The sequence below is a fragment of the Corvus brachyrhynchos genome, unplaced genomic scaffold (genome assembly GCF_000691975.1).
Source record: "Corvus brachyrhynchos isolate BGI_N302 unplaced genomic scaffold, ASM69197v1 scaffold188, whole genome shotgun sequence".
Lineage (NCBI taxonomy): Eukaryota > Metazoa > Chordata > Aves > Passeriformes > Corvidae > Corvus > Corvus brachyrhynchos.
The window spans coordinates 77635-104787 of record NW_008239647.1 but is presented as its reverse complement, the minus strand read 5'-3'; the positions used below and the strand labels follow the sequence as shown (position 1 = coordinate 104787).

Genomic DNA, 27153 nt, shown 5'->3' with positions numbered 1-27153 from the left:
TCATAATAAAAGTTGCATCATTTTCATCAACTTTCTGCATGTACAAAATAAAAGGTGAACTGTACAACTGTACAACTGTGCACAGTTAAGAGGGATACATTAATTTTGGAACCTGTTTTATATCTGAAGGAAATAGAGTGCTGTGAATACTTTATCTGTAAAGGATGTGATTGAATGGAAAATTAGCTCAAAATATCCCTGGTATTTTAAAATGTAAGTTAACCTGATATTTCAGTTGTCAAAGAACACAGTTGCCTTACTGTTAGCTAATTCCAGTACTAGGCATTAGTTACTTGTTGGGAAGCATAGGATGCCTATTGCCTCCTGAGGAAGAAGATGTGCTTCCCAAAATGTCATGACTCTACTTCACTTTTCTCTGACCGAGATAATAAACATTATATAAATAATAAAATTATTTATATTATTTTATAAATAAATAAAAAATTATTTTATTAATAAATAAAAAAGGCTAATGACGTTTATCCATGTATGTTTTAAGGTGCTTTCAATTCCTTGAGTAGAAAGGCAAACCTTTGTTATTGCTGCAATGAACGCAGATATTTGAGACCAGACAACTAGTGAGTTAAGCAGAGAATATTTCCCAGGTGAAGATGCAGAAAGAGCAACCCTCCCTCATGAAGGTCTCAAAATACTCCAGTCTACTGAAGCTTTGTTATAGAAAACTTAATAATACAGTATTGTTAGGACTGGATAAGATATGATTCCTTTTATGCTAGAGATAGCATTGAAAATGGTGAGGATATTCCTGAATTATATATATAATTTTCCAGGAAGATAGGGGAGCAGAGCTACACCTGATGGAAGTGCTAGACATGTTGCTTACTGCAGCTTTACAATGCCAGATCCTAATGAGTAGAGAAATAGATAATGACATGAAAAGGAGCTATTTAAATTCTTGTGCATTGGATGCATGCCTCAGAAAATGTAATCATGCCAAAAAAAGATATATAGATGGTCACAGTTTTTCAAATTAAAAAAAAAAAAACAAAAAACAGCCCAACATTTCTGTGCTGGATTCAATATTAAGTCAGAATTGTTTCATTATCTTCGCTTTTTCCCATGCTTTCCTTTTTTACAAGTGCAAGCTCTTAGGAAATAAAATAGTAATTTGCTGCTATGTATTTCTGTATTTCTCTGGGAATACATTGTGTGAAATTTTTTGGAGAAAATCAGTAGGATATGCCATCTCTACTTCTTTTTAAGCCATCATTTTAAAGGCAAATTTATGCCCAGAGGCCAGTTCATTGAGCATTTTTTACCCATCACTCTTCTTGCTACCTGTCATCCACCCTTCCTCTTGACATTCTCAACTTTTATTTTTGTTTAACATCTGCGTCAGATTGTAAAGGCCATTACCAAGTTGCTAGGCTCTAATCAGAAGAGACATTGTCAAAATGAGGAAAACAGTATCAGTTTCATCAAATCTGAGAAATCACAACCTGTTTTGCTGCAAAAACACCAGGGTTTTCTTGTACTAATACTTCTTCTCTTTCCTTGTCCATCTAGCATAAGAGTAAGATTATGGTTTGGCAAAGACAAATCAGTCTGAACGCAAATTCAAAAATAAATAAAAAAAATAAAATTCCTCATCAACTTACCTTTGCTACAGTTGAAATATTTTATTGACATTTCCATTAGTTTTTTATCTTCTTTCACATGTTGCTGCTTTCCATTAATTACAAATGCCACCCAGATTCATTGCAATGTGTGTTGTTCCCAGCCCCAGCTGATTCTGTAGGTGCTCATCTTTAGAAGAAACCATTGTGAAGCATGAAAGGGAAACAAAAGGTTTGGATTCATCCTCGTGTGCCATCACTTGCTATAAAGCCCTGAGACTGGTTCACTCCCCTTAGCTATTTAAGGTGCAAGTGTGTGTGGTCATCCTGTCATGGAAATGTTTTTGATAATCTTTAGTCTACTTGCTAAGAAATCCATCTCCCACTCTCCCTAACAATTTCTGTACTGACTTTTTGTGCTTTTCTTTTTGTGGGCTGAAGTTATACTGTATTTGAAGAGCTAAGACAGCATTGTGGTCCTAGACTGTCAGGGCTCCCACCATTGGGACTAGAGAGCAAAATCCATCCCACTGCCTGAAAGTGACTTACCTTTAACAGAAGTCAAAGTTAACAACCCTTTCTGGAGGCTTTCTTCCTGTTGCCAGCTTTCAGGTCATATCGAGAATTCATTTGTTTCAGGCTGCTGAAGATGCAACATTGTAGTGCGTGTCCACATACAGGCAAGGCAAGGAATTGTTTTTCCTCCCTACCTGATGGTGCAGAATTATTGTAGACTGCATGTTTTGCTCATATTTTTCAGTGCAGCCATCTCATGCTTTTTAGTAAAAGGAGAAATTTTATGGCTGTTTACAGCACTTGGGCTCTTAATCTTAAAAGAAGGCAAAAATTACTTATTCTATCATACACAAGAGTCCAGAAAGAATCCCTCAGTGAAGTAAATTGTAACATTTCAAAGGAAAATACTTCTGTATTGGATAAGTATGGTAACTAAAACACAGACAGAAAGATATCAACAAAAATGGAAAATGTTACATTCACTGTGACAAAACAGTTATCTCCACAGCTGTTTGAGTATGGATCATGGGTTGAGAGAAGCTCATTCTCGGAGTTACTTTGTTAGAACCCCTCAAACCCAACAGCAACTGTACTTGTTAACACGCTCTTTCTACAAGCAGAGGAGAACTGCAAAGTTTGGAGGAGTATTTGACACATGGGCAACACTAAGGCAGTTGAGTTTGTAGCACAAGGGAGTACCAATTGCTAAGATTTCTCCCAGAAAATGTAGCTGCCAACTCCTTCTGGCAATAGAGGCCAAAGGAAAGGACAGGGACATATCCTTTTCAAGCAGGCTGTTCACCCTCCAGTTGCTATTATCCTGAAGCATGTAAGGTAGTGCTGAGAGCTAATCTAGATTTGGGTCAAGACTGACAACCAGTGAATGGACTGTGTGGTAGGGCCTCAAGATTTCTGTGGGTGTCTACCATTCATTTTTCTAATTTAATGTACTTCCAGATAATGATTTCCAGATAAGGTATTAAACAACGTCCTAGTTGTAAAACGGAAGCTTTTTCCCCCCATCTTCAAATTTTGAATCCTGTTACGTATTTCAGAGGATTTTCTCTTTTTTCCCTCATTCTTAGTTGATTTTTATACATACAATATGGACAGCTTTCCATAAAACCTGAAAACTGTGTAGAGCTGGATTAATTTATCAATCATATGAAGAAACTGACCCATTCCAAGAAGATTTCCTAACCATAATAGTCTCATAATACATTTTCATGTTGCTTTGGCAGAATGCTCAAAGGGTCTTCCTTTGTCATGACACCATTAATAAAAAAATGGCTCCAAGGAAACTAGCCATGCATTGAAACTCATCCGATTCAAATCTATTTTTCTCACCCAAAAAGGTTTAATTTGGACCTTATACAGCAGTGAGGTACCATGCTCATACCTGTAACATGCTCCACTCTCCAAAGAAAAGAGCTGGCAAAGAGTCATTTAGGTAGGGCCAAAGGGCCAGGATCAGACCCAAATGCACAGGGACAGGGAAGAGAATGCAGGAAGAGATGTGAGGAAGACAGGAGTCCAAAAGAATTGAAGAGTCATTTCCTGAGTCAAACTGTTGGTAATATAAAAGGGGCAGCAGGGATTTCTGGAGGCAGCTTGGTACAGCAAATCATGCTAAATTTCCTGATGTCCTTCTAGCAGAGCCTGGACTCCCAAATGCTCAGGCCTCTACGCCTTACATGACCAAGCTCATCACTCCTCCTTCAGGCAGGCTTTCCTTTTAACTATATCCTCATTGTACAAAGAGAGAATGCAAACCAGAATCTTGAGCTTTTCTTCTTTAAAATACCACAGCATGTTAAAAAGATCTCCTCAGAGAGCAGCACGCACTTACCTCTAGCCCTCAGGGTTTGGTATTATGTCCTTTTCCCTGACACTGTGCTGCTAATCTGAGCAAACATGCCACGTTCCTTTCTATAACAGGACATGTGAACTACTTAGCACCAAGAAAGGCCTAAAACCATCAAAGTGTATGTGGCAGTGCAGGTGGCTGCAACCACCCTGACCCCGGAAGGTACAACTTAGGTAACAACCTATGGTGATCAGGCACCAATGTCTAACAATACACTCGTGGTCAGGGAGAGAACCCATCATCCCCCAGTTTAGTGATTTGTGTATTTCAAAATGATTGGTTAATGTTTTCCCCTCCCTGTTTTACATATTAAGCTGTAAATATTCATTTCCCTTAGTTAATTATGTATTAGTTCTAGAAAGTTCTGTGCTCCTCGACAGCCTATTGGTTACTTCCCTTGTTCCCTCCTATGTGCTGTTCCCATTGGTTCCCTCAGCTTCAACCCCGCCTTCTTCCCTTTCTCCCATTGGCTGTATCCCTCATCCCTGCCTTTCCATCCCTCAATATAAAATCCCCAGAGCCTTGGATATTTTTGGCTCTTCATCCCTAGTCCCTTTGTGCCAGTGAACCTCCTCGTAGAACCTATATGGGGAGTCCCCTCTCTCCTTCTTTGCCTGCGTGCCTGACAACTAGCCCAGGAGTAGCTCCGTTGAGTGAGGAGCTCGCTCTCTACCCTTTTTGTGTGTGAAGCTGCCTGAATCAGAGCAGCCAGACCTCCGGGCTTCTTTAGTGTTTTCCTGGCTACTGGGCTCTCTAGTTTATGCTTTTCTGTGTACATGGAGAAAGATTTTCAACTGGCAGTGGAACTGGTTTCTTCCAGTTTCTGCCCTGCTTCTCTCTTAGGATGGTACAGCAGCCAGCAGGGGGAAGCTTGACACAGGTGAAGCTCACTTCCCCTTTGTTTGTCCTTACTGCTCAGATAGTCCCTTTTCTGAGCAAATAATGCTTTGTCATACTAATGCTATGTCTCTTTGGGTACATCTCCTGCATTATTAATATCATCAACTTGCAAAGAAAATTAACTGTAGAATTTGCCTCTGCATTTTGTGTTAATCCCCAATAAGCTCACACCTCCTGACCTTGTTAGCTTCAGCCTTGAGCATCTAAAATAAAATCCTGCCTAGCAGGCTACTTTGGCTGTGTGGTTAATCCAGGAGATCTCTCAGGTCAAAGGCTTAGATTTAGCTAGGGCACTACTGCAGCATGTCTGAAACACTTTGCCCAGGTAAAGAGCTTTGGAAATCTGCAAAAAAGGGTCAGAGGCTGACTTTATAGCATCATACTTCATCAGATTCTTCTCCAAGTGCCTCTAAGCAAAGATCTATTGCACACAGCAGCACTCCATCCAGCCAGGCCCAGCAGGACAGTTACTCAAACAAGTGCTGGTGTCAGTAAAACTTGAGCTCACCTCAGGCTGAGTGTACTGATCTTCTATCACCTTCTCATCTCAGCCTCCACACCCTTTCTACTCCTAAAAGGGACTCTTCTAGTGTCTAGGTTTGACATTTGATTTTCTTGTTAGAGTTTTTTTGTTTGTTTGGGAGTTTTGTTTGTTTGGGATTTTTGGTGTTTCATTTTGATTTGGGAGGGTTTTTTGTAGTTTTGAGATTCTTTTTCCTTTCAAAATCCACTGACGTTTATATTTAATTACCTTCCCCAGCAGATTGCTGTATCTGCTATATTTTCTACACAGCTACAGCTATACTAAAGACTTCCTCTCTTAAAAGATGAAAGACTCAGAAACACCACCTTACACACACTGTTCCTCACTGGAAGAGTAGAAACAAGAAGCTTAGCAAACTTGAAATTTTCTTACTTCAAAATTACTATCATTTTTAGGAGCTTACTATGAAAGCAACTAAATTCATTCATTATCCCTTACCTCAAATTTCTCATTTTATTGTTTTAGGTTTTTTCCACTGCTGTTAGTTGGAATAAGGCAATCATTCTGCTCCACTTCTAAATAACTAACTTTCGGCACTGTTATTCACCTTTTGTAGAAGGAGTAGGGATGCTATTTAATTCTCCACACCTGATAGAAATTAAATTTCTGTCAACAACAGTGGGGTTATGGCTGGGCTGTTGTATTCTATTGTCTTTTTTTTTTTTTAATTGATAAAATTCACTCATTGATGGAATCTCAAATTTAAACATTTGGGTGTTTGTCATCATTAAAGGCATACTCTCTCTTTTTCCCCATGTGTCTTAAGGAATTGTAAAGCAGAGAGTGCTGCTTCAGAGCAGAAAGAGCAGGTGAAAGAGGGAAGCAGCTATACAGTGTTAGGTAAAGTTTTTCCTGTAGAAGATTTGTCAACCCACAACAGAGAACTGAGACAGACAGACAGCAAAACCACTGCAGAAGTTCCCTTTTGCAGCATATTCTGTCTTACAACAATTTAATGATGATTGTTGGTAGTGAGTGGTCAAAGGGGTCCCAATCGTGAAAAGAAGGTAAGAAGATAACATCCCTGTGTATAAACATGCCCTACATTAGAAAACTTAGCATATTCACAAAATATGTGAGGGGAGTCCTCAATGACATTTAAAGGCAACAGATTTACAGTGGAAAAAATGGCATTATTTTCCAACATAGCAATCAGTAAAATTAATCTGCTTATTATGCAACTTGCAGTTTCACTGTGTTATTTCACTCAATGAGACAAAAAGCTTTGTAAATTTGAAGAAAGGATTTTGCAGGCATAAGCACAAGATTAGTATCTGCTGACTGTTATCCAGGAAAATATCTCAAAAGAAAATATCACCATTCTCAGGTTTCAGGATACAAGATTGTCTATCTTGGGAGGTCAAGGAGAATTCCCTTTATATTATTACAGAGTTACACCATATTACCACAGTGGTTTATTTATGAACACAGGTTATATATTTCCTAAATGTGCAATGTTGATAAAATATACAAACGAAAAATAACCTCAAAAACCAAGCATTGTTTTAAAGACTATTTTCTGGGTTTTGTTCAACATTTGCCAATTTGTTGAGAAATGTCTATATTTCACATTTACAGAGGCTTTTGTAACATTTCAGAGCACTGACACAGAAACTGAAGATGTACTTTCTATATTTTGCTTTGACAAGTGAATGCTCACACACGGCTTTGGAGACAGGGTGACCACACAGTGACTCTCTCAGGTAGGCTTCCTTAGTCTGTGTTTTCAGGAGTGTGCCCTTCTGCCTTTAAAACCCCTTTGTTTACCTCAAAATGTACCTGTGTATCTGTAGTAAAGATAACAGTGCAAGAACTAATCAAGGGCTTGGTATTTGTTTGTGATTAAAGGCATTAGGCTTTAGCCATAGTGTTCGGTTATCATTATTATTTAAAGATCATTATTTTATACTAATAAAGTATATCTTATTCAGAACTTCAAAGTAAACTGAGAAAAAGAAAAAAGCCAGTGGAAAAAACTCAAGAGGAACATGACCACTTTCTCCTTTTTCTTCCTGTAGCCTTCAGTCATCGCTCCCCTGTGTTTATTTCTGGTTTTGGCTATATCAGTATTTGTAACAATTTCCGTTCCATATCTTGTTTTCACAGGTGTTTGATACAGCTGGAAGCAGAACATATCAAGCAGTAAAGGCTAGCCAATCCACCAAAGGAAATCCTTTGCTCACTCTTAATTTTTCTTAGTAGGCATTTACCTGAGTAGAGAGGAGCAGAGGTCCTACCCTAATAACTGATGACCAGATGTACAGACAGCAGCATGTATCCAGACATGGAACTGCTGGTTTCTGAACTTAGTATCTTCTGCGTCACATATTCCATACTTAATTACCCCAATGGCAGGTGGAAGCGTATCTCTAAGGAAGAATTCTCTTGCGCTTGATACGTCTGATTTCTAGTGGCAGGAGGCAGCTTTTAAAAAATTTATTTTCTCTTGGCTTCAAATAAAACTGTATTATAGCCACACTTCTGAAAGCTACACCAGTTTATAAGGCTTTTGGAACTACCAAAATGTTCTGATGCTGTAAAGTTATTTTGATTTGATGATGCTGAAATATTTCATTGAATTATATCAAAATATTTTATTCTGTTAATGTGAAAACACTGTAGCGTAATCTTTAATCTTCAGTGCAGTAGGCTATTTAAAATCTCATATTAATCCAATACAAAAAAATTAATGTGTATAACGAAAACCAATTAATCAAAATGGTGTAGTCAAAATGATATGTTTTTACTTCAGCAAAACAAAATGTTTTGACATAACAGAAATAAAACAAGACAGCTGAAGTGATTTGTTTCAGCCCCTTTTCAATGAAAATTTCATCAAAATTGACATATTCTCCCAGAACACTTTGACGCTGATGAAACAACATGTCACAATGAAACACGGTCCTATTTACACTGGTTTTGTTTGCCTTAATTTTAGGAAAAGGGAAAAAAACCCATGAAAACGGCTGGTTGCAATGACACTGCAGATTTTTCAGGCATACTTTTACAGGTTCCTGGAGGTGCTAGCAATTAACGTATTTCTGTCCACTTACATCTTTAATTCTGTTTCCAAAAATAACCCAATAAAATTCCTGGTTTGTTCCTTAGGTGAAGATGACTTAAAAGATTTGTCATTCCCCATTCTTTTCTACAGTGAAAGCTCAGGAATAGCTGTAAGCATTTAATGACATCTCTCTCTTCTTGTCTTCTTTATTTTGTGATTGGGGGTGATTTTGCCTCCTGCACACTTAGCCCTCACCCACCTTCTCCTCATTTCCACAGTACAAAAGCTTGGGCAAGCTTCGTTTTACTTTCTCCTTGAGTATTCATAGGTCTAATTAAGTTAAATTCAGCTTGTCTGATTTGAGAAGTCTTATCAGGAATACTTAACCTGTGCAAATAATATGCATAGACTGAAGTATTCCTCCTGAATGCTAATTAACTATCATACAAGACTTCATACATAATCAAATTTCCAAATGCACCAGAAGCCTTATGGGGAAAGAAAATAAAAATAAAAATAAAACAAAGAATAAAAGAAATGCTTTAGAAAAAACAACAAACGAAAATCCTTTGCTGGCAATTCAGAGCAGCCCAATAACCCCAAGCACATTTCCTGATTCATGCTGTGACACCACCTTCTAATTTTAACTGGGAGAATATGGATCTTAGCCATTCCTCCACTTGGGCTGCAGACACCGCAAGATGGTAAAGAAGGAATAAAAAAAGCTAGGAGAGTCATTTGGCCTTCTTCATATTCTGCAACAATATTTTCAAACTGAATTTTGAAGAAAGTAATTAATTTTGTTTAGCTCTTCTTAGTGACGACATTCACATCTATGTCTTCCCTTCAGTGTTATCTGGTTTTTTCTTCTAGAACTTCTTACCTTAGATTGCAAATGTCTCAGGCCACAGCTCTGCCTTTGTGCAGACTAGTTCTCCTGATGATCAGAGAGTAGTCCAAGCAACCTGACACAGACCCAAGAAGGAGGCTATTATGAACCTGAAGATCACAAAGAAGATCTGCTGGACTTGTCCACCTGGATGGCCTGCAAGGGCTCTCTTATGCTAGCAGTGTGATTGATCTTGCTGAACCTAAATATATATGACGCACATGTCAAATCTGAGCCCCTTGCCTAGGTCCTGCCCTCAGTCAAAAAACCAGAAAGGGTAGGAATCCATCCAGCCTGTTTCTGGCATCTGCATTTGGGGGAGATGACCTGAGCGCTTTTCTCTCCAGTGATTGCACAGGAGCTCAGTGCAATCAATAGACATTCATGGTGTTAATGCGTGAAATCAAGTGAGATGATTTCCTTACCAGGTTTACTGGCTGGTCCTTGCTGTGTCATAGGATAACAACTGCACCCACAGTGGGACCAGGCCTGAGTCTGCCAGGGTGCTCTGTATCCCTATGCCTGAGGTGTCCTTTGAAACCAGGGTAAGAGATGTGCACGTAAAACAGTTTCTGCCCACTGGACTAAAGCCAGACATGCAATCAGGAAGTTGGTGGTACAGTGTAACTGTCCTTTTAGGTCCCAACAGACTTCCATGTCTCAATGCATGAAAACCTGGAGCACTAAGAGCTACAAATAACTTCATTCAATGTGCCTAGAATACTCAGAGTCCTATTCCTACACGTGTTTCTCATTATTGTCCAATTTCTTTCACTAAGTAGGTCAGTTCTTCCTCTCCCTTAACACTCCATCTAATTCTAGTGACTCTACCATAAGAATTTAATTTGAGAATCTTTTGCTGGTATCAAACTTAATTTTTCCCTCCCACAGTTTTCAACTATTTCTTCTTATCCCTTCATCTTCTGTTACAGTGAATTAGTTCTTCCTTTCCATCTTTTGTTGCTTTATTTCCATCTCCATTGCTACTCTGAATGGATCAGGCTATGATCAAATGCTTTTCACCTTCCAATCTTGTCATAATTTCTTTTCTCTAAATTGGTATTTTCTTCAGTTTTTTACAAACTATTTCTTTTGTCTCAAGCTCAGCATGGAAAAAAATGGACAGTTTTGCAAGGCTACACAGAAGGTCACTGGTATCTCCACAGCTTTGTGTGAGATCCTGTAAAATCTATAATACAAACTACATAGCCCAGCTTGACACTCCTGTGTTTGCTTGTATCCTCCCCTATTCTCAGGCACACAGCAACCAGTTCTCTTTTTTTATCTTCTCAAATCAACAAAAATTTCATTTATTGTAGACTGTGGGAGCTCAGGACTTCTGAACAATGAATCAATATGATTTTGCAGATGACATTTATTGTTTACACTACACTCTACTTATGCATTTTGCAACTACTGAACACATGATCACGCATTACTTGATTGGTCCCTCTATTTTGTCCATGCGTTCTGCATGCACTTTTCAAAAAACATGATTGGTTCTAATCCAGGGCGGCACAGTTCTTCTTTATCTATTTCTCGCTGTTTGGTATTCTGCTTCTCAGCTTTTTTTTCCCCAATTTAGCGCAGTTTACATTTCCATAACCTTGATGAATTCCTGAGGGCTCTGATTAAGAACAGCTAAAGATGGTTTGGCTGGGGCACACTGTCAGGGTTCACATACTTTACAGTAGTAGACCTACACTGTTATAGTCACAGGTGTCCATTGCAGGATAGGAGAAAAGGACATGCTAAGTTCTATATTTGTGTAACTTCTGCTTTTATTTTGTTCTGCTGAAAAATGGTATGTTCAGTATGTTTAGTCAAAGTCCTAAAAATTATGGTAGGAAAATGGGGAGAGAAGACTCACATTGCATCATGAGGAGGGAGCAGATGCATTTTTGTTTAGTTCTCATTGCCATAAGCATTTCTATTTTCAGACATTAAAAAAAAAATCCTTCCTTTTGTCTTCTTTTCTGACTTCAACTCAGTGAATATTTTAATATCTACTGCTGTTAATCATGGAAAAAAAGTACAGTTATGTGTAATGTGTAAAGATAAAATAGTTCACTATGCATGAACACCAGTATATTAACTGGATAAAACATACAGAAAAAGCTGACTGATAGAAACACTGGTAGGGAGGATTTGACTGATGACCCTATGTGTGTGACTAATACATGAATGTATTACATGGATGCCAGGGAAGGACAGATGGATGAGATAAATCAACAGGCAGATGGATTGATTAATGTAGTATAGCTGTATTGAGGGGAAAGTCAGGTTAAAGGAATATCAGAGAGAAAGTATGAGTGCAAGTATACTTGTGGAATTTCTTCTTTCAGAATGTACCCTGATGGATCTCTTTGGGAATCAGCTGGTTAAATGCAACTCCTTCTTTGCAGTGAAATTGTGTTCACTACACAGAGGTGCAAGGAAGATGAGAATAACCTTTGAACAGAGTGAATCCTAATTTAGAGCTGAAAGCACAGAGAGGTATTAATGAGAGGAACAGTAGGACAAGATTCAATCTTAGCAGAAGATGTAGTCTGGCTTTAAACAAAGAAAAATATAGAGTAAATTTGCAGGTAAAAATAGAATCCTTTGGGTTTTTTGAGTTGGTTTTTTTTTTCTTCTAATGAAACCTAAGATTTTGATGTAGCTTTCATTTAGCCTGTGTTTTCCTTAAGCCCACTCACACTTTTTAAATGTCTGAATTTTACATTTTGGACCTCAGTGACATGGAAGCTTAGCAAGAATTGGGCCTTCCATGTACAAAAGTGCTGCAGTGATCTGCAGTACACTGACAGCAAGGGGGCAATATGATGGTGTGTGGTTACTTCCCGTGACATTACCATTTGCAGCTGACAATTTCCATTTACAGTACTAGATAGCTCAGGAAGCTCAAATTTAAACAACTTCTCCTTCAAGCTTCTGCTTTAAATCTCCCCAGGGAGGTAGTACTTGTAACAGTACTTATTAATTCATCCCATTTTGGTTTTCAATAGGCATTTGTACAATGTTTTGTGCATGCACACTGTACAAATATTTGTGGGACTTTAGCCTCCTAGGTAACACATCCTAAGCATGTCATACTCGAGTAAGCCATGTGAAATAACCACTCCTCAGGACTAGCAGCCTTCCCTACATAGGGCCCTGCTAGCAGCTGTAATGCAATCCACCATCTCATTTATGCAACAGATAAGGCACAGCCTCAGTGTTTAGTAGGCAGCTACTCAGTATGAGCACAGCTTCTCAGAAAAGATCAAAGTAACTGATACAAGCACTCAACAGATTTTCACATACTTTAATTCAAAAATTATTCTACTGAAGCGCATGTCTTCTGACCAGTATTCACCAGAAAAATTATGTGTTTTGAGTTGCCAAGGCAATTCACAACAACAAAAGTTAGAGTATAATATTCTTTCTACTTATATAAGGAAGACCTTTGAGAGAAAAAATAAGTGAGGGTAGAAATAGCATTTTGCGGCTGACTTTGCTGAGTTTATACTCACAGTCACATTGTTACTGAGGCTATTAATTTCTGCATCATTTTAAAATCTGATTGGTTGTGAGAAGCAACACTGCAGAAATGAATACTTTCCATTATGTGTTCTCAGTATGTCTCCTGAGTCATTTCTGATTAGCTTGCTGGAAACATTACATTGTCAACAGTTCAGAGAAAGCCAGCTGCATTATCTTTTTGTCTTCTGAGCAATGCAACATCAGCAGTGACCAGCTGATTTCAGATTCTTCTCTACTTTTTACTGCAATAGTGAGGTGGTACACTTTCCAAAAATTTGGCAAGGTGGCAAGGTTACATTTCTGCCAGGCTGAAGAAATTAATTTTGAGGTGTAAACCAAAATATAGAGTTCACTGAGAAAGGATCCAGAAAAAAGGCCAATTTTCTTTTTTCTTTTTGCATTCCATAGTCTCAGGTTTTGGCTTTAACCACATAGAACTTGGGGGGCGGGGGGGGGGCAGGGAAGAGAGAGAGAAAAGAAAGATAATTGTTTTCTAAATTTTCTAAAGTTATATATTAAATGTAATTTTTCTGATGACAAGGGATGTTTCAGAGATATTTCTGACAACAGATATAATTTTCTTCTTCTTCTTCTTTGTTGAACAGCTACAACAAAGCTCTCAGCCTTGGCATCAACTCCTTTATTGAAAATGTCCTGTTCTTCTCAAAAAGAAGCCTTCCTCTTACAAATCCCCAGCACCATTTCTCTTGCTTGCTTCTGTCCTGCCATGAAAGGACTTTCCATCCTGGAGGAATATCTGGGTTCTCCTATTTCCATATATTTCTCTCAGATAGCCATTTACTTCCAGTCATACTTGGCAATTCATATGAGTATATCTGTTAACCAGAACGTAGCCCACATATACCAAGCTCATTTCTCAGTTACCAATGAAGAGTTACTGGATATTAGCAATTCCCCCTACATGGCTTATCTTGAACAATGTGACTAAAATATTAATGAAAATGCTCAAAATGCTTCTTTTATCTTGAGTCTCTCATGCCACACAGTTGAACTCATTTTCCCTGCTGTTATGGTCTTCCTTTTCGGTAGAGGAAGCTTTCCACCATTTATTACATAATTTATTATGTGTTGATCTTAAACCTAAAGAAATATTTATGATATGTTTTGTCTTCCCTCTCAATCTTTACTTTTTTGAGTTCAATAAAGAATCAGTATTCTCTTCAGGGATCAAAAAACACATACACAGACACTCAAACATATATAAACAGTAGTAGAAAAATTACCAAATCAAAGATCCAATTCCTCTTATTTCAAAGACTACTACTTATGAATAAATATGCAGATAATTTCTAATTTTTCAGTCTCCTTGAAAATGCTGCTGCCTGCCTAGCCTGGATTAATTGGCATATGGCTGTGATTCTGGTGCCATCCAATTGATTGTTGAGGTTGGCAGAAGCAACAGTGGCACCTGGTCAGCCTATGGTTTTAAAAATGAATGAGTGCCAGAATAATTATGCTTTGTTGTACCTGCTAATTTCTCCTAGAAAATATCTTAATAAATTGATTGCATATTTCAAGCAAACCTCTAATGAGAGGATTATTTACAAAGGCCACACAGAAGTTGTTATTAAAAAGCAGTCAGAAAGAGAAAGGAACAATGGCAGGAGGGCTCCGTGGGGAAACTTTAATGGTGGGGAGTTTAGGATTTGGTTTGTGTTATCTTGCTGACATTCTAATTAGAAACTCTTTCTCCCATTTCATTACTGTCACACACTTTATCTGAATTAGCTTTCACACTTGATTAAGGAGAAAGTAATTTTTTTTAACGTGCCAGGATGAGTCAGTGCCAATCTCTTTGCTTTTGTCTCTCAAGCCTGAACCTGCAAAATCCTGGTGTTCAGATCAGGGTTCTGCTGATGTTGGATTTAAAAGTGCCATGTGAGAGATTTTCCTGGGACACCTGCAAGCAGCAGGGTCCAACAGAGTAGCTGGTCCTATGGCTTGTCAAAAGGACCCTGCAATCCTGCAGGGAATGGAGGTGTTAACCAGACCTCTGCAGACATGGAGCTGACCCTGTTAGCTGATATAAGATGTTGACAGTAGGGAGAAGCCAAGTAATTTATTCAGCCCAATCCTGTTTTAAATGTTGAAAATTTTAAAATGTAACTGAAATAAACTTTCTGTTACACAAAAATGGTGTATTGTACCATAGTACCCCCTCTCCCCAGTCCTTCCCCTCCCTAATTAGTAAATAGGTTTTAAAAACAAACAAGACATTAGGAATCTGGAGAATCTGAGGTGTGAAAAAAAGGATTAAAAACCCTGAGTATGTGTAATTAGTTATAATTAATTAGCATATGTTTGCACAGAAGCTAGTAAACCCAAGTGCTCTGCAATTGCTGCAGTTCTGGGGAAGGATGTCTAAATGATTGGGAAGGCTGGGTTTAGGATAGATGTACCGGCATCTAAAGAACGTAAAATCCAAGGTGAAGAAGAAGCATGCAGGATATGAGTAATGTTCCTGGTAGAAAACAGCAGAAGGTCTGGAGCCTGAAACCCTCATGGATGCCAAGCAGGCTCAAAGCTGCTTCCCTGGGCAGTGCTCTCACTTCTTTCCCCTTCAATATTGCAGCCAGATGGACAATGGCTGGTAGTTTACCTTGGGTCTGAATGCAAAATAGATAGAAAGGATTTTCAGAATTGTTCTCTGTTAGTTTTTGTAGGACTCAATACAGAAAATCTTCCAGAATGGTTTTGCTTTTGCTTCAGAACTCATTAAAAATAAACACATGACCAAACCCAGAAGGTTTTAACTGAAAATGGTGTGTCAAAATCACATGGGAACTGCAGATTAGTTGTGGGTTGTTTGTACCTGTGCACAAGGTTTATAGGTTGGTACATCTGCTCTGGCAAGACACCAGGGTGAGCAACCAACACCTCTTTTCTCTAAGGAAGGAGACTGCTGAGCACCACAGGAAAGATGCACTACCACCAGTCCCCATTCAAAAGGCTGGAAGTGATGCTGAGGTACACAGATAAACTCTGGGCCATGACAACTGTCCAGTACAGATTTAGTCAGTTTGTGTTAGGATATCTCCCTAGGGAAATGGTAAGAAGACATTATCTGAATCACTTCAAAATAATCTGGGGTTAAGCGCTCTCTCTGTCACCACAAAAATCACTCTCAATCCAGTTCCTTTATTGTTATCCACTTCAAAGGTGGTGTCATGTTGTTTGAGATGTGGAAAAAAAAAATAAAAGTATTAAACCCATAAAGCAAAGGGGAAGAAGTCGCTCTTGCTGTGTGCAGTAAGACCACACAGCAAAACTCATCCTGTGTAACACCTTTCAAAATGACTTTTATAAAAATATTTGGAATTAAAGATTGAGAGACAGCAGTGAATATAACATATAGGTTACTTTAAACCAGGCTGTAAAGTGAAAGATTAACACAGTTTTCACTTAATGAGTCTCACAAGAGACTTGAGAAATGAAAAAGAAGAAACAAGCATGATGAGACACATTCCTAGCAGAGATGCAAAACATGATGAAGAGACAGGTATGTGAAGCAAGACAGAACCTTCTATGAGGTAGTAAGAATTACAGAGGAGCTCACATTGAGAGCAGCCAGCTGGAAACAGACAGTGACAGAAGCCACAGTGAAAACAGAGAGAAGACCAGGAGGGTGGCTGCAGCAGATCTCTGAAGGACACTTTTGTATTGGGATTATCAACAGATAATGGTGCTTCTTCCTGAGCCCAGGTTCCTTCTGGGCTATGTAGACAAACCTTTCAGTTACTCAGATCAAAAGTGGGATCAAAATCATCCATAGTCTTTTAGCAGCTGCTTGAAAAAAATTCTGGTGGACAATATCTGGAGGTATCAGAGTCTTGGCAAAAAATCAAACCAGAAGTTGAACTAAATGGAGGAACCTGGCTCCTTTGATTCAGCCTTTCCCTCCAGTATACCTGTGAGCATATATCTCTGTTATTTTTCTACTGTTCTGTTCCTGTTTTTCTTTAAGGGGAAAACAAGTTTTACTCCAGGGCAAATATCACTCCCACTTGTAGTAGTTCTCTTCTCACTAAGAGCACTCTTTACCACCAGCCTATAAATCCTCAGAAGATCTCACTGTAACAATCTTTATATCTGGCAGTTTTCTTGTAAAATGCACAGGGTTCTGGTAACTAATATAGTAGAAAATTATCATCATCGTTACATTTCTTAGTGTTATGGTATGTTAAACTACTGATGTACTGATTCAAGAATAATGCCCTCAGCACATGGGCCAATGCTGAGGCACTCTTTGATTTAAGGAAAAGCTGACTCTACCAAAGATCTGCAGTACCATACCATAAGCTATAATCTTAACTCATTTTAGAATCTACTTTTTTCTTGTAATACCTAGGGACGTTTTATGATACCAGATCTGTAGCAGTTTTTCAAATAAGCATGAACTCTACCACGCTGCACATAAAGCTCTATGCAATCCTACCAACCACCATACAACAACCCTTCCTCCCAAAGCTGGAATATATTACAGGATATTAAGGCAAATCATTGCAAGTCCAAACCCTTGCCTGACACTCCAACTGAAAATCTGTTTAGTGGTCAGTGCAGTTTGCTGAACACTGGTATAATCTGCTGGTCATGAAAAATGTTATTTTGATTTCTGCAGAGTTTCATTCCAAGCCAGAAGTTTCTCAGTAGTTTCAGGAACACAGGAAAAGTAATGAATTAATCCGCACTTTAAATGAAAAAGGTTTGGCTATCTGGGACTAGATTTCTTGCTGGAAAAAGCATGGCCCAGCTGTTTTCTGAGTACTGAACAGAAACATAGTTCTGACAGAACACTGATTCCTGCCTAACAGATAGCAAATGAACTGGCAGAGTCATGAAATGGAATGGGAAATGCAAGTATGCCTCTCTAGGCACATTATCTCCGTTAGAAGTGGTAGAAATAAAAGTTTTCACATTTCCAAGTTCTCAGGTAGTACTGATATTCTCAAACTTCACTTGGAATTTTTCCATTCGAAAAGATCACGTGAAACAACTTTCCACCATCCTCCTAAAATGGAAGTTGGCTGCAGTAAGACATTTATTTGTGACAGACATTAATCTCTTCTTTTTTCTTTTTTTCTTTTTTTTTTTTTTAAAGAGCCCTTCATATTCTAGGAAATTTTTCTGGCTATCTCTGCCAAGCCCTGTAGAAGTAGAGTGTGAGCACCAATGCTAGTGGCTTGGTTTGGAGACCTCTGGGAGAATCAGCAGTCACCACATCCAGTTCACTGAGCTCTATTCAGGAATAGTGAGTGGTTTCCTGCATGAGCACAAAGCCCCTGGTAATGTTGCACCACCACACAGCTTCTTGCCTTCTTCCAGCATGCAAGTGTCATGCCCCTGTTCACTTGGTGGATTTAGGGGAAGGTTGTTTGATTTACTCTGGGCAGTGCACAGGAGAAACAACAGAATTCTCAGGAAGTTCAGTAAGGAAGTTTTACTTGCAAACTTTATAACAGAAAGCTAGAATGAGGTACCTGGCAAATTTTTAAATGTAGCAATTTTGGTTAGACTGTAACAATATAAAAGCACAAAAATAACAAAGCAAAGAAAATGTAGAAAAGAAAGGAAAGGAAGAGAGAAAATGAAGCAGGAATAAGAGTAGAAAGGCATATAGTCACCACCCTTGGATCCAGTGATGAAACTTGATTATTGGAATTTCCATTGGTAAAAGTGATGATTGCAGTCTTCATCCATCAGGTGTGGGGGAAGCCCACAAAACACAAAATCCAGTGGCTTAATAGACATTCAGGATAGGTGGGAGCACCCAGGTATCTTCCATGGGATGGGAAGTTTTACACTGAGAGATACAATAATGTGGATCATGAGACACCTTGAGAGTCTTCGACACGGTCTAAGACCTGGCAGTTGCCTATCACTTCAGTGTAGTTGAGTTAATTATGGCCCATTAGAAGGGATAAATACCTTCAGGCTTTCACAAGAATGTCCCAGTACTTCCCTGGAGGGGTGTATTCACAGCTGAGCCACTTGTGTAAGGACATTGGCACAATAAAAACCACCATCCCACCTCTTCTGTTATCAGGCTCAGCACCCAGCCTGTAGCCACCGGTGATGGTGTGCACCCCCTCTGCACCACCTACCACCTGGGCAGTTACTGCAAGTAGAAATTGTTTGAATCATTAATCATTAACATTCCAGTCTCTCACAGCATGTCACTGGTAACATTGCACATCCCTAGGATTTAGACAGAGTGCTCCTTTTAAAGAAGTTAGCTGATTAAAGGAGGCTGCTGAGTAGTGTGGAAACACAGTTGAGGGCACTTCATCAAGGACAGTGCAAAGCTGTGTACTGAACCCAGATCTGTTGGATTAGATCAGTCTCCCAACAGGTGCTGTTACCTCCTTGCAGCTGTAAAAAACACCAAAATAAGACACAGGTTCCATTTCCCCTCTCCCCAGGCCCCACCTAGCATGAAATTAGCCATTCGGTTATGTTTAGAAATACTAAAAAAATACTAGGAGAGGAACAGGGGATGTAGCAGAGGAATAGGGTCATGATCAATGGCACAAAGTCTAGCTGGAGGACAGTAATATTCAGTACAACCCAGGGCTCGTTACTGAGTCTGATCCTGTTTAACATCGACATTAATGGTTTGGAGGATGGGGCAGAGTGTACCCTCAGCAAGTTTGCTAATGATGTGAAATTACATCCCAAGCCTCTCCAAGCAGATGAGAAATTGCCCAATATTCCCTCCAGTAAGGTCTCCATCAGCCAGAGGCTTTATCAGAATTTTAAGTCCCTCTTTCCAACTGCTGATCAAGGTAAAACTTCCTATTACACTGAGTATAGAGAAGTTATGTATCAGGGTTGTGATTCATCAAGTCTTTATTGATCCAGCCCACACAGTTTAGTTCTTAGAAAGAGAGAAAAGTAGAATAAAGCCTAAATTCCATAATCTTCATTGGGGCAGATATAGTCCTTGTGGAGAAGTCACAGTTGGTACAAAGAATTATATTTTTTATATGCTTCTATGAATAGAAATGACTGATTAGAATTATAAGTATTCCATGCTCCAAACCCCAAAATTAGATTTGTTAGATTATTTTTTTTTTAAAGACAATTCAAGCATTCCCCAAGCAAACACCTTTATTAGGTGATACAGTCCATTATGCCTCATTCTCTCATCTTTTGGTATAAATCATTGCAGGTCTGCAGTTTATTTCAATTTTCTTCTTGCATCCAGCCACTACTGTTTTATTTGCCCCCTTGCTATAGGCTGGGAAGCTTTAGATATTTCCCTTTAAATTCAAAACTAGCAAATGGACTCAACTAACGACCGTCTCTTTCTTCAGTAAAGACTTTACCAGCCAATCTTAATTCGTGCTGGGTACATATATATTATAGGTTGTGATATGTTTTCAATCCCAACTATAATAATGTGTTTGTAAGTGGTCTGCATACTTCTTTGTTAAATAAAGATGGATGCACACTTGCAAATATAAGCACAGACACCTGGATGTGGATGTGTTAACATTCCTTAGAGCTTACATATACACACACCTGTCCAAGAAGGGGTGTATTTGCCTACAAAGTCTGGGTTACCAAAGTGACAAAGAGTTTGAGGTTGCCTTTGGTTGTACTCCTGTTTAAAGTACCTCAGAATTCTGCTCCATGGTCCTTTAAGTATCTGATCCTTTTGTGATTTTTCAAGGTAGGCATTCAAAGGTTCAACAGGGAGCAATAGGTGTTTTGCCCAAGGATTATTTATTCAAATGCACACATACAGAGCACAATGATGTGTGTGTGTGTCCACACACCTGCACAAACACATGAATACTACTCTGTGTGTATAACAGCAACCATGTAACAACTCAGTCTTTTAGCTGGAATCTTGGAAGCTCTGTAGGATAATGAATACATTTTATTTCAACATAATTTATTTTCCTCATTTTAATGGTAAAAGTTGTGACTTAAGGAGCACATAGTAAAATAGAGACAGGCCTTTAAATACTGATCAAAACTCCAACACTAAAGCTGTATGTGACTCTACAGCACAGCTAGATAGACTAATACGTAAAATGATCGATAATTACAGTTGCAGATTTACATTAGCATAGAGGGAACACACAGAAGTCCTGGAATTTAAACACTGACAGCCAATTTTTTAAAGTTGTTTACTTGCTGTAGTGTCACCACATCCCAATTGCCATGGCTGCCTGTATGGAGATACCATTGGACCATTTAGGAACAGTTTTCTTCTGGCTGTTTATTCTCTTTCTATTCATCCATATTAAAAGTTATTCCTTTAGGGACACCTGCAACTTCTCTCTTCTGTGATAATGCATGGGCTTGTGTGGTTTTGAGAGCTATTTATGTAATATTTCCATTAACAAGCTGTAATTAAACCATCTAATTAAAAAAGCAGTAATCTATTTAACAGGGGGTTTATTTTTTTAAAGAAAGCCTAACCGAACTGTGATTAACTTTCTCTGCTAGATGAGCATTATGATTTTTCATAAAGCTCTTAATTACTCAACCCAAAATGTCAAATAAATTAAATTAAAGACATAATTTTATTTTTCTGAAAAGGAAAATAAAATAATAACACAGACTAGAGTAAAAAGCTGTTCCAAAATATCAATTAATATAGTGGAGATTGTTTTTAATGTGTTGTGCATTTCAGCCTAGACAAAAGCTGATTAGTGATGTAAAATATAGTGAATAAAATCTGGTACTTATTAGACAAATATATAGCTAATTGTACTTTTTATTCCCAAGATATGCCTACTGTTTGAGAATAGGAACAATCCATTGGGACCACAGCAGTGGTACCCCTCAACCCAGCAACTTGCTCCCAGTTGGGTTGAGGCAAGAGACTATCCTGGGAAAGCACAGAGGCCTGGACATTTCCCTCCGTCCCCTTGTGTTTCTGCAGCAATCACCTTTGTTGGATCAGGATGTTAGATTGTACATTTTGCCTGTTAGATTTAGTGTCCGTTTACAGCTCTGTTGTCTGCAAATTTTTCTAATCCCATTTTGAGCCTGCTGATGCTGTCTGCCTCTGCAGCCTTCTGGGCCAGCAACGTCCAAAGTTTCCCTATCCACTGTGTGAAAGGCTGCTTTCTTTACATGTTTTGAGCAGCTATCTTATTAGTTTTTATCAAGTGCTCTTTAGTTCCATTCTTGCAGGATTTGTTGGATAACAATTCTGCATTCACTTTATCTGTGATCTGTATCTTTTCATAACCTTACTGGAAATCTTCATTTTATCTTGCTGTATTTTAGCTGCCAGTTACTTTTCCTAAACATGATCATTCTCATCAACATTTCCCAGGACCATAATCAGTCCCCACTCACTCACTTTCTAAGACAAATGTTTCTGACAGCAAAAGTAAGTCAGCAAAAATGGGCTGCAATTTCCGAGAATGAAATTATGTCTTCTTCTCTGGCTGAAAAACAAATAAACTTGGACTCTACTGAGGTACTTTGAAACCTCTTTGAAGAGGTCAACAGGAATCCTCTGCCTTGTGGAAAATGTATGTGACACCTGCCTAAATCAGAGTAGCCATGCTCAGTCCTGATGTGATGGAGTTCAGTGTTTAAATTTGCACAGAACCTCCCACTCCCTGAATGCTCAAGGGGCTCCTTGGGTGGCACTCTCTCAAAAGGACCAGGCACACACTGGGACTGTGGGTGCTTCAATTAAGATGGAGCATTTTAGCTGCTGCAAGCCACAGGCCCAAGAGCTGAAATCCACTGGACCCTCCTGAGTTTCTTAAGTTTGCCCCTGCTCTTATACAAAGGTAGCATGATGGAGAAGGAGGGATCAGCCTACTCTGGATGCAAATGACAAGAAAAGGAGAAAAAATGAAGAAAGAGAAGATATCAAGAAGGGATTTGTGGAAGCAAAACACAACCCTGCTGTTCATGCATGTTTGTGGACCTGCTTGGTTTGCACCTGTATCTTTTGCCATGCTAGGGTTTGTCTCACTGCCAAGCCCAACAAGAACAAACAGATTAGGCCAAAAGAGGGTGTTGTTGTTTAGTTTGAACACAGAGCAGCGATATGTGAAATGAATTTCTGTATACTTAATCTTAGCCAAATGAGGCTGTCAGATGTTTGTTTCTCCAATCTGAATCAGCACTTTATACCAAGAGGAAAATGTTCCCTGGGTGTAAAGCACAAGTGAGTGAAACGAAAAACCATGGACTCCAATATTTATCATTTGCTTTCTCATTAGGATTCCTTGTTCAAAAGCCAGAACAGGCTGCCTGTGGCTCCTCCATCTCTATAAGCTGCCTTTCTCTCTTGTTGCTCTTCCCACAGGCAGTAATTAAAAGCAGCCATTTGAGATTGTTATGTTGGAGTGCTCCAATGAGTAAAAGAGTAGGAGGGGGTGAGAGGGTTGCCCTGTGACATGCACCCAAACTTCCAGGAGCTGTTGCTCATGCCTTACCCTGGGAACAGGAAGGTGGGCTGAAGGTGAAACCACCAGCTCCCCAGTGGTTTCAGTTGTCTTAGGCTGACCTGCAAGGGTCTGAAAGCATCTCTGTCTTGTGAGCAGGACCCACATATTAGCCAAAGCAAACAGGACAGTTTATGTTTAGCTACGGTTCAAACTGAGGAAGTCAGGGATCAAGTAGGGATGCTGAGCTTTAAATTACAGGAATTTGGTATTGAGAATGCAAAAGCAAATCTTGACAGATCCTTGTTCTCAGTTACAGCACAGCAGCACCTGTTTAACAGGACTGATCCATTCACCTGTATGTAAAACCTTGGGCATAAAGCCACATTTGCCCAGTATGAGCTTACTGGCACTAAGGGAACGACAGAATAATTTGTAGTTCAGCCTGAAGTTTGATCCATGTTGTTCCCTTCAGAGACAGCCCTTCTGCAAATCTCCCACTCACAGGGATCCCAGATCTTTCGTATTAATTGAACAGGGAAAGACTGATCCAAAATTTCATAACTATACACTTGGAGCATTTACTTGCCCCTCTAGATAGTCATATCTGGTGTTGTCATTGTTTAATCCCAGCCGGCAACTAAGCACCATACAGCCACTCGCTTCCTCCTGGTGGGATAGGGCAAGAATCAGAAAAAATTAATGGAAATTATCTTAATCCAGTTTTCTAGGATATCTCAGGCTTTAAAAAAGCCCAGTCTAGGCTAGAAAATCATAATACAAGATCATCAGCTAGTTTGAATGTTTCTAGATATCCCAAAGCCAAAAGTCCTGGTGCCTGCTCATGTTGGAGATGGGCTCATGCAGCTCGTGTACTGAAGAAGCCACTCTCCAAAACTGCTTTCAGAAGCAGCTCCCTGCTGTGTTACTAACCTTGTCCAAGCCCCAGCACAAGATGCTCATGTTTAGTGAGGCAACACTCCCTTTGGCAACACTGGGAGCTTCTTAATAGACAGTGGCCTACTTCTCACCTTGTGATGGTCTCCCACTGTTGACTTCAATTAATTTATTGTGGTTTGAACTGATGGGATATGATGTGAGGTCAGAACTATTTTCCTACAAGGACATTTAGGCACAGCACAATGAAAGAAGGAGGCTAAACCAGGAAACAACTTTACAACAATAAAAACACTGCACAAGAACATATTACCTGATGAAGATGTGGAATATCCAACAGTGGAGCCTTTTAAGCATGGATTAGGTAAGAATTTGACATGTGTAGGATAGACACATGAGATCCTGCATCAGGGAAGGAGGAACTGTATGCCTTCCTGAGGTCTTTTCCAGCCCTGTTTTCTGTGATTACTCAGTTCACGTCAACTATATTTAACTAAGATAACAATTTTGGCAGTAAGTCAAATGTCATTTTTTACTTAGCTCTCCCTAATTCTTTCTGCACTGTTTCCTGGGCCTAAATCACACAGACATGTTTACCAACCTGATTAATTAAATTCTTTCTGGGATCCCAAGGAGATATCACTTTAAGAACAAGCAGTGCAATGTTTGATTTTCACTCTATTAAACTTTTTTGGGGTTAGGCAATTGGGGGGGGGGGTCGGTTTTTTTGTTTGGTTTGCTGTTGTTGTATCAGTCAATGAAAATGTGTCAACAGACTCTCACATCAAAGGGAATATCAAGGGGGAAAATGCCCCTGCTGCCAGCTGGTTGTTTCCAAAGCTTATTTACATACTCTGTATGTGTGCGCTTGGGGGAAAGAGAAATGGCAAGGAAGAAAGTTTTATATGGGAAGCATATAACAAATGTAGAGAAAAGATGAGAAATAAAGAAGCTTTTTATCCTACCACAAAAAGTCAAAAATCCTCATCGAAAGCAGAAGTGAATTTGTAGATGGTAATTATATCACTGTATTGCTTAATGTAAATTCTTTTTACGATATACCGTTATTACTCTTATTAAGTGCATAGGAAACAGGAAATGAAACAGGTCATATATGGAAATGGAAGTGGATTTGTTAATTTGATTTCATAGTGAAAAAAAAATACAAAATTGCAAAAGGTGAGAGGGAAGGGGAGGGGAGGGCAGGCCAGAGGAGGAACACGCAACAGGGAAAAAATCCGCAGCTGTGGAGAAAAACAGCCTTGTGATTTGTAGGGGATATTTTTCTTCTTTTTCTTCCTTGAGTCTCTATTTTTTTATGTTGTTAGGATATGATAGCTTCTTACATTCGTAGAGCATAATGTATAGTAACCCTATTATACACAGCTTCATTACTTTACAACACAATATTCTTTTTAAAGACAGATTTTAAGCTAACTTATTAAATGCATGTGTTGTAGTTGGCATTATCTCTTCAAAGGAAATTAAACCCTGTATCTGAATTTCAACCAATTCTTTGCAAAAAGATAAAAATAAATCCAATTCTACTTCTAGAAACACTGGACAAATCCAAATGCATGTTGTCATTGCAGATTTACGCTTAAAGCTAACTGAAAGTTCTTGATGTGAAATGGTAAGAACCAGCATTTTGTTTCCATCAGGTTTTGAGGAACAAGACATTTGTGCACAATGATATATTTTTAATACCACCTAAAACCTTGACAGAAAAATGCACTGAATGCAGAGGGTTCTGTTTGCCTGGCAAAGGGGATGAGGGGAAGAAAAGCAAGAGTAAAAGACAAGGACTCTTTCTGGGAAGAAAGGAGGAGAGACTGTCAAGCCCGCATAGTGGCTCAGTTTTCTGAAAAGTGCTTCTTTTGCAAAGCACTAGGTGTATAATACCAGGGAGAGTATACAAAGATGCAGGAATCAGAGCAGCATCTTTCTCCTTTTTATTTTCTCTGAGCTGCCACAATAAAGTTTTATCTCTGGACTCCACTAAATGAAAAATCCATTTCCTCTCAGATTAATGACACAGAAGACACTTTGGTTGGAACCTAAAACCTGAATAGGACTTTATTCCAGCTGAACTCAGGAAGAATAATCACAACAACAGCATCAAAGGTAATAACATCCTGAACATATTGATGCTGTTGTCTATGTGGGATTTGCGTTAGTGATTCTGCTCCCATTGCTATTCTGGGATGTGGGGCACTGCAAAGAATGACAAAAGTGCCTTTATTTGGTTATGTTGGAGGTACTACATCTTTCATAAGCAGATGATGTCTAGAGCAAGGAAGCTTTTAGGGTAAGAATGACTCTTCTGCGGTGTCTGCGCAGGGTCTGTCACAGTGGGTCCAAAGCCCAATGAGATTGCTTGGAGCTATAGGAATACTGCACAGAGCGATACGTAGGATGTGTGAGTGACACCCACGGTGTTCTTCAAATGCAGATTGATCACTAAGTTTCATTAGTGTTAGTGGTTGCGACCTACAGAGAATAATTTATACCCCCAATCCAAATGTCTCTTGTTTCAGTCACCACAAAATAATAAAGTAAAGATCTGAGGTAAAATGCAGTAGCAAGTATGTGACCTACGTGTGTTTTCTATCACAAACTGCTTGAGATTTTCCACACAAAATGACAGTTGTCTTGGCAGATGACAAATTCTTAATGCTGACAAAGTCTGGTACACCAAAAGTGGAAAATAAAAATACTTGCCTGGCTTCAAAGCTAACCACATCATATCACATTTCAGTATTTCTCCTGGGTCCATAGCTGAACAATATGTTCTGTATTCAGCTAGCCTAGAAAGAGTCCTGTGTTTGAACCTGGGTATTGTCATAGATGAGAAACATGAGGCCAATAATCACTTTACTTAATAAAAGACATGGTTGGTGGCAGAAGGATCAGTATATTCTTTTCCATTACCTGTTTAAGGGGAGTCCCACACATATTGTCATGAAACATATTTTACTCAGCTGAATAGAGAGAAGTGGTAAAAAATGTCCATTGAAAGCATTCCTTGTAATCTTAAGGAAGTAAG

The 27153-nt window shown here is 39.0% G+C and overlaps 1 long non-coding RNA gene across 8 annotated transcripts in view; it reads right to left on the bottom strand.

Annotated features, from left to right (window-relative positions):
* The window catches only part of LOC108448639, a 61254-nt gene extending 42107 nt beyond the window's left edge, over positions 1–19147 (bottom strand). For 2 of the 8 annotated variants that reach the window (XR_001864597.1, XR_001864602.1), the window contains exon 1: positions 1620–19147. This is a non-coding gene — a long non-coding RNA (uncharacterized LOC108448639). The remainder of the gene's footprint in view (positions 1–1619) is intronic. The other 6 variants (XR_001864595.1, XR_001864596.1, XR_001864599.1 and 3 more) reach the window with 5 other exon arrangements.
* Between the last annotated feature and the right edge of the window lie 8006 nt (positions 19148–27153).